Source organism: Chroicocephalus ridibundus, chromosome 8 (genome assembly GCF_963924245.1).
Source record: "Chroicocephalus ridibundus chromosome 8, bChrRid1.1, whole genome shotgun sequence".
Lineage (NCBI taxonomy): Eukaryota > Metazoa > Chordata > Aves > Charadriiformes > Laridae > Chroicocephalus > Chroicocephalus ridibundus.
The window spans coordinates 47527288-47542721 of NC_086291.1; positions in this window are offsets into that span (position 1 = coordinate 47527288).

A 15434-nucleotide genomic window follows, 5' to 3' on the forward strand; every position below is an offset into this window, starting at 1 on the left:
GCATTCTCCAGAGAAGGCAGCAAACTTTCCCAGGGGTGAGGACAGGCCCTCGCAGCTTAGGGGCAGGGGAAAGCTGCATTCTTTCAACTGCTGCCTGGGAAATGCTTTTGGAAGACAGCATCTGGGCTCACTCATTTGGGATTGACTTGAGCCTGTTTGCTTTTATCAGCAAAGAATCCATGACTCTGAACCTTGTTCCTGAGCCTCTGCGTGTGTTGCGATGCGAGCCCACGCAAGTGCCTGGAAATACTTTTTGAAAGAACTGGTCTTTGGGAGATGATGGTGCAGAGACCACAGGCATGTGCAGGGCAACATGCCTCAGCTTCTTTGGCAAGATCACCAGGGATGAGGTAGGGATGCTGATGTAGGTGGCAGCCCCCAGTATGCCCTAAGTTTTCAAAGAAAGTGAGGAAGAGCTGCCAGGATTTCCAAGTGGAAAATGATAGATGTAGTCATGTGACACACTTGCCATGCAACAGCCCAGAGGGACTGGATTGGGTGCCCTGAAGGAGTCTTGGTCTAGGAAGTGTATCTTCCCACATGAACTGTCATTCAAAGAAACAGAACTGAGTCTGCAGAATCTCTTTCTGACTTTGACTAAATCCTGAACTAACCTTACCCCTCCCCTGACATCCAAGACGATGTGTCCCAGTTTATCTAAAGTTTGTTGGACTGTCAGAAGTTCTTTTCTCTGGAGTGTTTCCCTGTGCCATGTAGGCTTGCATCATTTGAGCTCATTAGTCATATTCTTGAGGAGAAAATATCATTGTGTCAGTAAACATAGTTGGCTCCTATTGTTTCAGATTAATATACACAGAAAAGTCTATTTAATGGCCTGATTGATTTTACTTTTTTCCCCTCAAAAGAACTAGTTCTTTCCTTTATGGGAAAGCCCGTGTAATTAGCAGGGTTCCACAGAAATTGATCTAATGATCTCCAAAATTATAAGCTTACTATGGGGTTTTTAACTATATGACAGCAAAGATATAGTGACAGCTGCAATGGGGGATGGATGCTCCTATAATCCACCCTGTTCAATGGGTGCCTGTTACTTTTGGAGCAGGAAAGGAGGGGACAGACCCCTCCAGCCACTCAACTGACACCTTCTTTGCTGTTCCCTTCACCCACTTTCTTCTAGCGCTTTTGTGAGAGAGAGGCCATTGCTTGCAGTAGATGGCAACACTGACCCATTTTATATCATCAATTTCACCTGGAACTTTGAAGGCCACTTTTCCTTTTTCAAATCACCCTTCCCTGTCTAACGCTGACTAAAGGGAGTAGTGTGCATGCTTAACTCCAACACAGACCATCCTTAAATGGCAGCTATGAACAATACTTTTTGTCTGGTGAGTTTGTATATGATGGGTCTGAGCAAATTTGTGGCTAGAACAGGTCTACAGCCAAGGATGTGGGCTTATCTGGGGAGGAGTCCTTTTTTGCTTCCTCTGGGGACAGCTTGGTGGTTGTCCAGACCTCCATATTTTTTTGACAAATACATTTTATGAGATTTAGAATCTTTTCTTTTCCCAAAACTCCCGTAGCACTTGAGTCTCACTGATTTTTGCCAACAGGGAGGTTTCTCCATTAACCTGTTTTTTATGTGTCCCTCTGAATTCTTTGGCCTATTTGCAGACAGTTAATATTAACAGGATGGAAGTTTTGGCAGAGATGTTTAGCTGTTCTATAAACCAGCACCTTTTCTGAATGTCTCCTTGTAGCCCTGATTTGTATCCAGAACATCCACAAACAATCTTTTGTTGTAGATTTTTACCTCTTAGAGATGCTTTCAGTGTGAATTCTTTAAAAGCTGCCCATGATCTTTCATCTGTCTTCTCTGTTCTTCATGCAGATTTCTGTTGCCAGGGCTAGGTGGAGAAGATCAAGACTTCTTGATTTAATGATTTCCTTCACTGAGGATTAAATATATTTGCCAGTTACTACACTATCACTAAAAGATCAGTTTTACTCTTGAACACTTTTGCAAACAAAAATATCTTTATTCTAAAATGTGATTGTACCACAACCATAGTGTGGCTGAGGGTTGTGCAGCTGTTGCAAATAAAGATGAGATCATGATCACATCACATCATGAAATACCTTAATGGGACAATATGCTGTTCCATTTTGGATTCTCTGGAGGAGGACACTGCAGCACTATTCATGAACTCTTCAACTAATAGCATAGTTGGTTGTATTTAATTGATGGATTGTAGATATATAGTAAGTAGTACTGTATGTTCAGCTGGTAAGGGAACAGCTAATCATGCGTTTCCCTAGTAAAGCTCTACTCTGGCCAAATGTTGACTATAAAGTATGTCTTTTTAGACTGCTGTGGATGAATAGCCCCAGTTCACCTAGATAAATAATCAAGTAAAAAAGCCCAAACCCAACTAATCACAGAATGAAGAACATGCTTTACTGGATACAAGACCAGGGTGGTAGGTGTTTTATTGTGCTGGCTACCCGAGGTTAATAATGGAGGACAGTCAAGGTGTATGTATTCAGAAAAAATACTTAGCTGCTATGTTCTTCTAATAGGTCAGTGGTTTAATAAGCACAACACATACTGAGAACTTGGAATGGAGAAACATATCACCGTGTTTAAAGAAAACTAAGCAAACAAGATATTAGCGTGTCCACTTCAAGAAAAATGTGTCGGTATCATAAGTCCAAGTGTGAAAGCTTTTCTCTTGTCATTATTAAAATGAACTATTACTTCAAAGCAGCAACAGTGGGAACTTGTTTTTACCCTTGCCAATGTTTCTCTTGCTGAAGACATTAACCTTTGACATGCAACAATACAAATAGCCCCATATTAAACCTGGAGATGGGGTAAGCACTCTCTATAAAGAGATTGTCTCCTTCTCTATAGAAGACTAGTAAGTTGCATTCCTGCATTGTTATAAGGCGTTTATCCATTGGAAAAGATCTTATGAAAGAAAAAGCTTTGTGGTTTGCAACGGGAGTGGATAATAGTGCAGTTTATAGGGTATCATACTTTCTTCTGGGTTTTATAAAGCACTGATTTCCCTCTCTTCTCATTTGCTTTGCTTGAGTAAGCAGTTTTTCATGTTCTCGATACTTCCTGTTAATGATTTTCCCAATACTATCACGTCTTCCCTCCTAAACCACTTTCTCCAGCTTGAAGGCTTCTATTATGCACAACCAAAGAGGTAAAGTCTCAGGTCTATTATTCTGGGGAGAGAAAAAACCAGAGCACACCAGTTTTGTAAATGTATTGCCTTAACCTTCCACTGGGCCCCTTATTTGAAAGTCTTTGTCACGGCTTCAGTTCCAAGCTATTTGAAATCAAATCATAAGCATTAAGAGACACATAGGTATCATTTATATCTCTGATTAATTGGATATGTGATCAACATGGGTTTATTTTCCCTTGCATCTTACATAAAATGGTTATTTACATCAAAATATCCATACACTCCTACAGATCACTCTGCTTTGAAAAAATGTGTCTGATAACAGGAGATGCAGGGCCATGAGAAATGCAGCTGTATAAGGTTGAGCAAGACACTGTGGCAGGCGAGGTGCTGAAATTGATTGTAAGAGCCACAGAGGAAATACAAGAAAGCAGCCCAAACCTGAGCCACAAATGTTGCTGAAGGCTTAGCTATTGAATTTCAAAGTAGCAACATGTCTGACTTTAACCCCTCTGTTAATCCCTTATGGTAACTTAGAACTGAGCTCAAAATCAGTCACAATTTTGAACTGTCATTCTGTGTTCAAAGGTTGAGTTTTTCCATTTCATAAAGCAATCAAAATACAAAATGAGCATTTGTTATTTAAATTGTTTTCTATTTTTCAGCTTTAATATTTAAAACAGACTTTGGAATTTGAAGGTATTATTTTACATTTATGAAATAATAAAACTCTATGCCTATAATAATGTTGTATAATACCACATGAAATATGCTAACACAGATTAATGAATCTGCTCTTCTGAAGTGTATTTTTTATTCTTGTATAAATGTTCTGCTTTTGTAAACAAAAGTAATCAAAAGATTCAAGACCTTTAAAAGGAATACTACAGGTGCTTTGTATGAATGTTGTGTCCTGAATAGCTTTTTCAATGTTAAAACAAAACAGTCAAATACTATTGATTTCCATCTTCTTAGTCTCCTGAAGGATTAGCTTAAACGTTGCTTTCGAGAGCAAAGACACTATGGTAGTTTACTGAAAAGATCTCTCTAGCAGATGTTGTACATCCATTTTGTGTTGTGCCTTTTCTCATGCCATTTTACAACCAGCGTTGATTATGCTATATAGAAAATCTTCACTTCCATGATCCAGTGTTAGTGAAAACCTGACAAAGCTAAATGAGATCCCCTTCTTTGTTAGGTTTTGGATCAGATCAATCGTCCTTAAAATATGAAATGAACGCAACTGTCTGTTTCTAATTTCTGGTGAAGCTGCAGAAAGAGCCATAGGTGAGCCTGACATGTCTTGTTAAATGGGAAAGTCATTTTCTCCTGTGATTTGTTTAAATCTTCTCCATTAATCATTTTTGCTCCTGTTCCCTCTATAAATTCACTGTTTTCTGCCTTAGACCCATTTTTTTTTAAAAAAAGTCCAAGGCTGACCTTCGGCCAGATGTTGCTATTTCAGGTATCAGTCTCACTTCCCAGTCCCTTAGCCAAGCTATCTCTCAGAGTTCTGCTGTGAACGGTGAAGAAAGAAACAAAAGATAAAGCATTTCCCTTTCTCACTTACCATCCAGGGGACTATGTGTCTGTTAAGTGTTAAATGAAAGAGAGTCAATGATATCTGCCTCTTAATTAAAGTGGACAGTTGGAGTTGGATATACCCACAAGACTTTATTATAATAGAGGCAGCCTGAAGAAGTGGTATCAACAGACTCGTTAGTAAACACAGAAAGAAGATGTTAATTAGGGAATATGTGATCCTACCATCAGACCAATTTGGGAAAAAAAATGTGAATGATATGAAGATGAGCTGCCAGTGATATAATATTGTTGTGCATGTTGCACTGGCATTAATGGTAGTGGCATAGCAGGGTGGGATGCCGGTTAATTCACATAAGTGTTAAGTCAGGCAGTTAAAGCCCTAAAAACTAAATGAGGAAGTCTAATTGCCTGTTCAAATTCAAATAACATGCACTTTATTACCAAATTCCACCATTAACAGCCTGGAAAACCACTTGTGGCTGACAGGAGAAGGGACGGCTGAACTGTCGAATGTACGGAGAGAACCATCTAGCTGGGGATCGGGTACAAGTAGCGGTACTGGTATAACAGCACTGCAAGAGTGCAGGGCTCTGGAGAGCACACGCTTGTGCTAAAGAAACATGTGGTCATTATGCTGGAAAGCCTGAAAGCAGAAGTCATGTGCAGGTTAAGGATAAATAGCAACTTCATGGGGTCAGTGCCTGATAGTGATTTCCAACAGAGATTTGGAACAGAAAAAGCTTGGTGTGAGAAGGATGGAGATCCTGTGTGTGACTAAGCTGCAGAGATCAGATGTGATCACTAGTTTTCATGATCTGAACTGAAGATAGAGGTCTTCTTTCATCTGCACACAAAGCAGAACCTTTTCCTGCCACATATCTAGCCTTAATGGGTTTTATGGCTCAAAGTTGATGAAAAACTTCACTTTTATGTGGTTCAGAAAAATACTAGAGTCTCTGAGTTCTTGATAGATTACCTGTGAAGAAAACACTGGCTGTCCTTGGAAACACATTCCAGCAGCACATCTTGATAGACCATTGTTTTTCAGCATCCCTCACAGTACCTCAGCCATAGGTGCTCTTAGCTCCTTGATGGAGCTGCCAGTCATTGAAATTATTTCTGGCAAGCTGACAGTATTACACACTAACATATAGAAAATACTGACCTGCTGTTATGGCCATCTTTAGTGGTAGTGCTGTAGTTGAAGTGATAGGTATCTGTTGCTGGAATTTGGTTACCCAGTTTGAGTGTCACTGTATGCAGTCACATTCAGAATGGATGCATGAAATAGTGACTGACCAGCATGGACATGTAGGTTGAAGATTTTAAAACTACAGCCTAGTGGACCCAAACCCTTCCATGATTTACATTTGGTTCAACAGAAAGGATTTCTTTCATATATTTCCATTTGATGGTGTGGTGTTTGTGTTTTCTAAACAGGCCTCTCATGACATCTTCATCTGATACATTTTTGCTGGTGATAGAAAAACTTTCTCATGAGCCTTTACACACCAAAGGGTCTTAGGGGTGGGCTGGCATTTGGCCAGAGGCAAAATAGGCTCCATCCCCCTTTAATTTTAGAAGGTAACTGAATAGGTGGAAGCAGCCAGACTTTTTCCTGGTTAAGTGAACTTGCTGAACGAACTAGCTGAGTTGCTTATAATTTAAAACAGGAGAGGGGAGAGGAAAGATTGACCTGGAGTATGTAAACCAACAGAGTGTAGGACCTGAGCTTTAATTTGTCTTTCATGTCCTCATTGTACAACAGCGTTTGGTCCACTCAACTTGGGAAGTTGTGGTAGGGCTTACAGACTATGGTATCAGGAAAATTTTATCTTTCTTATTAAAAGGTTGATGCTCTTTAGCCCAGAAATGGGATCTAAACCTGCCTTCTGAGCTGTGCTCTGCCCTGTGCGTATAGACAGGACATAGCATGGTGTGAATGTGGCTGCTGAGAAATAAATTCTAGTCTCTTCCCTGTGTAGTTCTACATTATCGTGTCTGTGATGTTCTTCTTGCTGGGGTGGTATCCTGATGTACTGTTCATTCTTTCCATTTCAGGGCCACTAACTTAATCCAAAGAAACTCTTCTGTTATAAAAAACCAAAACCATAGCTATTACTGTTCCTCAGTCTTTCCTTTTTTCCTGTCTTTTAGCAAAAATCTAAGCAGCTTTTTTGTAATTACACAGTTTTTCCCTTCACTTTCATAGTATGCTCTTTACAGTCAAGATTTACTCTTACTTAGCCTGCTTCTGTAAAGGAAAACCAAAGTTGGTTTAATGGAATGGAACAGCAGAGCTATATTGCTCCAGAGATAATTACTTTGAAGATAATTACAGTTGAAAAAAGGGCTGTCATAACCTTTTCACTTATTTTTCATGGAATTTTTAAAAAATTGTCTCTTCTCAGCAGGTGAGAGTTATGGCTTCACTTGCACCGGGCTACAGACTCAGAACAGAAGTTGGACTACGCTTATCTCGTCCTCTCCCCTGGGGGGCCCAGCAGCAAGCGCCTCAGAAGACAATACAAGAAATCCTACAATAGGTAGGGGTGGAATGATCTTGCCTAAGGAGGAATATTTCTGCTAACCTTTAAATATTTAGAGTTTGAGTCAGAAAGTAACTTCACAGCATATGTCAAATTATGATGATGGAACAAACTGTTAATGTCTATCCCTGAGAACCAGACCCCTGATCTCGGCTATGCTGATATACCTCCAGGTGACTAAATTGCGCTCAGCTAAAAACACCAGTCAGCTTGAAATCGGGCTCTCTCTGTAGGTATTTCAGAAAGGACGTGGGTGTATATAGTCTGTGATCCTTTTAACCTTCACTAATCTTTGCAAGAGCATATTCTGAGGTGGTTTCCCTTTAATGCTGTTCAGTTCCAGTGCTTATATACTGTTAGTCTCACTGCAAAATGAAGTACCTCAATCAAGCAAGTGCTATTCCTAATCAGAGCAGGCACCCCAGGGTAATTCAGTGATTTCCTTCTGGGCAATGCGAAGCCATTAGCAGGTTCATACCATTTTGCCCTTATTTAATTACACCCTGAGGAGAGGACTGAGCTGGCAGGATAGCTAAAGGCTGAGGTGACCCAGTAAGGACTCCAGGCATGAAGGCTTCTTTTTAATATTTCATGCAGAATCCTTGCAGCAGCCTTCAGCAGAAGGGGCTTTGGTTTCACTCAGTGCATGCACGCAATGGCTTCTATTCATTGCCACGGAAATATCCATTTCCAAAGCTATCATGCAGAATCATCAAATGTATATTAGCTTTTTGAGGTCCAGCAACTCTTGCCAGACTAGGTGATTGAGCCAGATAGAGATATGATGCTGTGACCTCCCTTTATTTCTGCGAGGAGGTTCAGTGGTATTATTCCCACAAACGAAACAGAGCATTTGTGTCTGGAGTGGTTAATGAAACACACAATAACAATGAAGTAAAGTCCACTGTACTGTGAAGGCGTATGTTTTGGCTCAGACCTCCATTCATGCAGATGGTGGGAGTGCTGTCCTTGTGCAGTTAGCATGGTGCTTTTATGGTGCTGCCAAGCCTGTGGCTGGTGTGACACTCGCTGCTGCAGGGCTGTGGTGGCGGGAGCTGTCCTCTCCGTGCAGGGATCGCTTTGTGGTAGTCACCTGAAGCATCAGGGAGACATTATTTCTTCTCCCCTCTGCAGCCCTGACTATGACTGGTTTCCCCATTCTTCTTTGTAGAGGGAAGTGCTCTCCAGAGAACTATTCCAAATAGCTGCAATGTCCCACTCTGTGTGGGCAATACACCCTATTCTGCAGCTCCTCTCTGCTCATGCAGAGGTGACTGGTTTTGCTCGAGCCCTGGATTTAGATGGACTACCTGGCTGATCTGGTGAACATGGAGGCTGAGCAGCTTCCAGTGGAAATGCAGCTTTGCTAACTGTGTTTATTTAGGTCCTGTGATGATCTGCTCTTAGGCGGATATACTTCAGCATTTATTCATTTTATATGTACAAATTACTTTTCAGACTTAAAAAGGACTGTTGCAATGATGGGATATTTAATAGGAGAAGCATGGCTGATAAGGGGAGAAAGGAATGTAAGGAAAATGGGTGGAAAACAAGTTGAATATTAAAAATCAGGGTTCACAGCAAGGTTTGTGCCAGTCATTTCAGCTACAAGTTTTGCTTACGAATCAATGTTCTCAAGAAATTTGATAGTGTGCAAAGACAGAAGTCATTTCCTCTAGTGAGGACTTTTAGTAAAGCAATTAGAATGTATTCATAGATGGAGAGAAATTTCATCTTCCCTTGCCTATGACTATTGCAAGAAAAATCCAGCAGTGAGTTTGCATCTAGCATTGTCAAACTGATATCAAGACATTAAATAAGTCAGACCTGTGGTGTCTTGAGATTTATGGCTTTGCACAGGTCTATCTGTAGTTCAGTGTGAATGTACTAATGAAATCTGACCATCTGCAAGTGAACTCTTAGCATGCCTGACTGTTCAGTTTATACAACTCAAACTCAAGCTTCTTACCGTGTTGTACCTTATTTTTATTTGATCATTTAAACCTTGCTGTTCTTAAACATTGACATGCTGAAAGCACACCCAAAGACTGCTGCCATGGGTAGAGATGACAGAATCACACTCTTTGCTGTAGTATTTAGTGGGTTTTTTTAGTTTTAGCATTTTTGTTAGAAATGCCTGCAAACCCACAAAAATTTGAGCAGTAAACTTACAATAAAATACCTTTTACTTTCCTCAACTATTTAAAAAATAAGTAAAGACACAAATTAATACCTGAAACTTTATTTTGAATAGAAACGTGCTAGGATTTGGGGTTACATGGCTTGTAAAATCTTTTTAGAGTTCTCTCTTCCTATTATCTAACAATGTAATTATTTCAAAGTGAAGAATCAAAATATTTCAACTACATATAGTTGTGAAATCAGGAACTTTGCAGCCAATGGTGTCTTACAGAGAACACTCAGACTAGAAATTCAGAAAACAAATGACTGCTTTTAAAGACAAAGACCTTTCCTTGCTTAGGAACTTAAATTTGGTGCATCTTAGAAAAGGTCAGTCGTTTCTTTAGACTAAGTATTCCTTGTTCATGAACACAGCATTTTTAAAAGAGAGACTACCTCTTGTTATTTATGCCATATAAAAATGCAGCCCTAGAGAACAAGATTACACTTGTTTACACCTGTTACCAACTTCATTGCCTGTGGGCATAGTCTTGCTCTCACTGAATTCAGTAGCAAAATCCTGATATATTTCCTTGCACAAATAGATATTAATTGTACATAACTTTTTATTTTAGTGGTCCAAGATATAAGGTAATACTGTTTTGTGCCATTTTTTCAGAGTTCTTTTTTTTTCTGCCATTGCACCTTAATAGCCACTACCATGAAGGAGTCTGCAGTGATATCTTGGTGAAGGTGTGACATAGGATTCATTTGCAATATCCTGTAGCCTGAGACTTTGGTGGGAGCACATTTGATTAGCACTAAACAGCCAGCAGTGGCTCTTGCGGTCAACTTGCTCCACATTTCACGTGGCTTCACACACCTCTGGATGTGTGTTCACTAGAACACACACACAAGAAATTAAATAAAAAGTGACAAAGCAATATCAAGAAATTACAAGTGCTTGATATTTCTCCAGTTAATGAGAGAAAAGTAGCAAAGAGAACTATAATCAGTTTTAAAAAAATGCAGAGATAATTTAGACTGCTTCTATTTCTATTGTAAATATAAGCTTAGGTGACTGAGGGCTTTATACTGTAATTAACATTTTCTCTTGATAAGCTTCATACTGGTTTTCCTCTCTTATTTTCTTCTGCCTTTTATTTTCTCAGCTTGTTTTCCATCTACCATCCCAGCAAAGAAAAATAACTAGTAGCTGCTAAATTAACACTCACAGATGGGCAATTTTTAATAGATCTTTATCTTCTCCTTGTCTAATTAATGATCCCTAAACTTCCTCTGGTCCCTCCAGTGATCCTTTGCAAAGTGTGCCAGATAGGCAGGGAAAGGTCCTCACCCAGAAGGGTGCCGTCCCACAGTACTTCAAGCAGGACAAGCTGAGCAGGTCTGGTGATGGCAGCCAGGGTCTGTCACAGTCCAGAGGTGATGAGGCAGGGCCAAAGTCAAGCTGGGATGTCAGTCAGCAAGCCAGGGCTGGGAGTGGCAAGGTACGTAGCTTAAATGCAGCTCCCAAGCAAAGCTAGAGAGACCTCTGATGTGAAAGCTTCTCCCAGCTTTCCCGCACAGCTCTTCACGTAGCAGTGAGAACCATACAGCTGCACCACATCCAAGCTGGCTTGGAGCACAAGCAGCCAAAGAAGGGGGAGAGGTTGGAGAGCCCCTCTGGCTTGCTCAGGTCCCTGGTAGTTGGCTCCAGCCCTTCATGGCTCTTACAGGTAAACAGAATAAAGATGCACCATCCCTGTAATTACTACCCAGGACTATGGGACTCCAGGTCTCTTCCCTGTAATAGCTTTTTTGAGGTGCTCTAGGCTGATGTATGGACAGACAACACATTGGATAAGAGCCTGTCTCTCCTTTGCTCTTGGTGATTCATCTTCTGATGGTGACTCAAAATCAGATTAGACAATGCCGTATTAGAAGAGCTGAACAGATTGGGAAGAAGAGTCTCAGAACTGGGAATGATAGAGAGAAATGTTGTCTTGCTTAGCAGAGCAATAGCTCCTGGATCCACTGATGGAAAGAGTAGCAAATAGCTTGACAGAGAGATTAAGATGGGAGGAGGGACTGGAGAAAATGGTTGGTTGAGAAAGGAGACTAGAAAAGTAAAGTGAATGGAACAAGAGAGCAAACTAATCTGAGGGGAGATGTATCAGAGCAGAGGTGAAGCATCTTGCATTCTTCTCTCTTGACTTTCCATCCTGACAAGTGTGTCGTGTAATCATAAAGAAGTGTGTTCAAAAACACAAAAAGTACTCAGATGCACAGCTCCCACTCATTTTCATTTTCTGAAAATTTTGAAGCTATTGTGGTTTTAAGAGGGTCTCCCACCATCTTATCAAAAATAAAACCTATTAGTTTATCCAAAGCCTGCTGAAAGCAAGAGAATCTCCCCCATTAATTTAGATGTGTCTTCTGCTGAGCTGTAATAAAATGTCAGTCTGCGTGGCAAATTACTAAAATGAAGCTGTCAGTCAGTATTCATAGCATCAGACTATATTTCATGAGCTGGGAGATACATCATCCTGGAAGTCTGAAAGCGCAGTCGGCTGAATCAGCTTCGACATAATTATGGTAAACCTGTCGATCAATAGCATGTGCATTTTTAATACCTTCATATTGAGGCTTCTGATCTCTCTGTATTAATGCTGATAATAGTTTTGCTTCTCTCTGCAATCAAATAGCTTAAGCCTGAGGTCTCTTCCTTCTTGCCTCCTGCTCCCAGAGTTAATTACTCCTTCAGCTCTGGAAAGCAAATAGGGGGTTCTATTACTTTATTTTTACTTACTTGGAAAGAGAAGAAGGAAAAAGCACCAGGAGGTAGGCTGATGGAATGCAGACCTATATAGACTCTATTAATGTAGTCCTTAGTAATAACTCTTCATAAATCCTTTTAAATATTGAAGTCTAACAAGCAGCATCTCACCAATAAAAGCTCATTATTCACCTGTCATGAAAATGCATTTAGCAGTCTAATCCTCTGTGTTCAGCCTTCCCCAGAAGTTGGCTTCAGCTCTCCGCTTTCCCCTTTCTTGCTTTTCCCCCTACGTTGTGCTATTACGTGTCAGTTGTTTCAACACTGTCACAGTTGGTCCAGCTCCAGCGTTGTGGCAGGATGCACAGCAGAGCTATTCCAGAGGAAGCAGTTCAAGTTTCTTTGAGGAGCTCTAAGTCTACCTGCCTGCCATGCCACTCACAGTTGGGGTGGGAGGATTTTCAAGGCTATAAATTATCGTCATCAGAGCTCAATTTGAAGACTGACGTATTCAAGTTCCTAAGACAGTGTTGAATTCTATTAAATTTTGTGCAAGTCAAGCTTAAAGATGCCTACAGCCAAGGACTTTAGGGGCCATTTAAGTAGCTTCCATGGTCTATACAAATATTTAGAAAATTAATTAATAGATAAAGAGTAGGACACTTCTTTTCTCTTATAGAGTCTTGTTTATTGAATCACTGACTTAACTAATTGTAACAGACTGCAGATTGCATCTCCAGTTTGCAGCCTTGCCTGTCATTATTGCAGTGCAATCCATACACATTAATATAAATTGTACTTGGCACAGGATTTTAGCTGAAACTCGGATTTAACCTTCAATATATTTTATGAAAAGTTTTAGTTACCACAGGGGCTAGTTTCTACCAACTACAGTGCAAGCAGCCTTCTACATCAGTTAAAACCCACCAGTTTCATCTCGGCGCAGAGGCTCTGTGGAGGATCAGAGCGTTGCTTGTCATAACAAACTACAAGCAATGTCAAAGTGTGCAAAACCTACAGCTGTTCATCAGAAAAAGTCAGCTGATAACTACCCATCTCATATTAACTATAGAACATTTATGAACTGTACAATGTATCACACTCATGCAAATGCTAGTCTAACTTTCCTAATGAATGCAAATCCTAATAATCCAATATATGTCAGAATATAGCTATAGACTCATAATCCTCTCTGTCTGCTGTTTGATTCTTTCCATTCAGATCCTAATTTGTATTTAATCTTTTATTTGGAAGCTGCTGTGGCTCATACCATTTGTATCAAGGCCAAACTCGTGACAGGGCTAATATCTTCTAAGGAATTGGTGTAATCAAACCCAAATATTATCCTGGGTTTGAAATGGAAAATTAATATATATTCACTTCCCTTGTTGTCAAACTATATGTAATGGCTTCTTCGGTAAAAAGAATGACTGAAATCATGACCAGCAGCTCAACTGCACGCAGTCACAAAGAGAGGATGGTCCTGAGCAAAGAGGTATACTTAGCAATTTCAGAACATATGTATAACAAGAAACCTGGTTTTATTGCTTGGCTTTGCCCTGGTTTTATTGGTTGGCTTTGCCCTGGTTTTAATGTGTAACACATTGGGCACAATAACAGTGAACATTTAGAAAATATCTAGGTTGGATAGAAGCTTTTTTCCCATTTTCAAAAGTGGCAGAGGCCTCCAGGAGGTTATCTTGGCTATTTTCAGTAGGATTGGACTCCTAAATTCCTATTCAAAAAGGGACTGGTCTAAATCTGCCAGAGTTTACCAGAATTTACAATTTCTTTTCTGGGAGAAAAGTTTATTTTCAGACCAGATTGTTTGAAAAGATTGAAAATTACTGATTTTTTTTTTTTCCCACCAAGAGAACACAAAAATTTAAGAATAGATTTGGAAAGGGCACTATTTACCATTCAAGCAGAATTTACTTGTACTATTAAAGTAAAATTAGTCCTTTAAGTTAGGTAAGTGTGCAAATTCCGTTGTCTAAAGTAGCACATTACATATTCATGTAGGTTTATGTTTGTTGCACTTGCTGATCTTGAATTAATCATATTGGTTCAGTTCAACAACAGCCCACTACCATGTAGCTTCAGGTGAAATTATGTAATTTGATTTTCCAAAAGAAATTTTGTTTTATTTTGATATTGATTATTTTCTGAAAAACTGTTGTTTCAGTGTAAATTAAGTTTTTAGTAAAAAAATCATTTGAATGGCAAATGCTCATTCAGTGCTAACACAAGAACTGGACCAATTTTACTGTTCAGATATGCCTGTACCATAGTCAAAGCGACACTTTGAGTACAGTGTAGGTATTGCCAAGCTGGCTTTAAAGTAAAGCTGTTTAGGTGCTAGGCATAGTAAAATTGCAGCAACACAACATTAGAGTTTGATTTCACTGCTCAGAAGCAGCGCAAATTACTCTATGCTGAGATGTGACTCAGCAGTGTAGGCATAGTCCATCTTTTTAGGCTATATGTGAAAATGTTCCAAATTACCTAAAGATCCTGAGCTGCATCAGGTGGGCTTTCAAAAGTCCCAGTGCTTTGTTTGCATTTGATTACATTGGAAGTCACGTGCCCCACTGCTCCGCATTTCCTCCTGGTGAAATACTCGCATCTCTCCTAAATATGTCTTGGAGTGAGATCTCTCTGACACAGCTCCCTTCAGTAAATAGGAACCGTTAATATTTTCTTACTTTGTAGATGGTTTTAATCACTTTGATGTTAAGTGATAAAGCTTGCTAAAATCTTACAAATTTCAGCGTGAATCATGACTGATGTGAAATGAAATAGCATTTCCATTTTATATGGTGACTCAACCTCTGCGAAAATAGCTGACAATACCTGAGACACACCAGTAAAGATCATATTAAGGTACGCAATGCTGGTTCATTTGAACAAGTACTTACACTATGTTTGTGCTTTTAACATCAGGAATGTAAGTTTATTTTTGGAAATGATTCTCTGAAGGTGACTGAGAAGCAAAATATGGTTTTAGAGAAGTGCAGAAAAAGAAATTGTTTCCAAGCTGAAAATGGAATTTATTTTCTTGCACAATGGTTATTGATTTTCTTTTTTTTTTAAACAAAAATCTCCTGCGGGATGAAAAATGCATTGCTGGTAACACACTTCTGGCATAAAAAGACTTTAGTTAAAATGTATTGGCAAAAAAAATTTATTAGATTTTTTCAATGTTTCAGGACTTCCTATTTCCTGAACCTGCTGCCATGTTTGTGGAGTTCAGATATTCTCCAGTTCAAGACACTATGGAGAAAT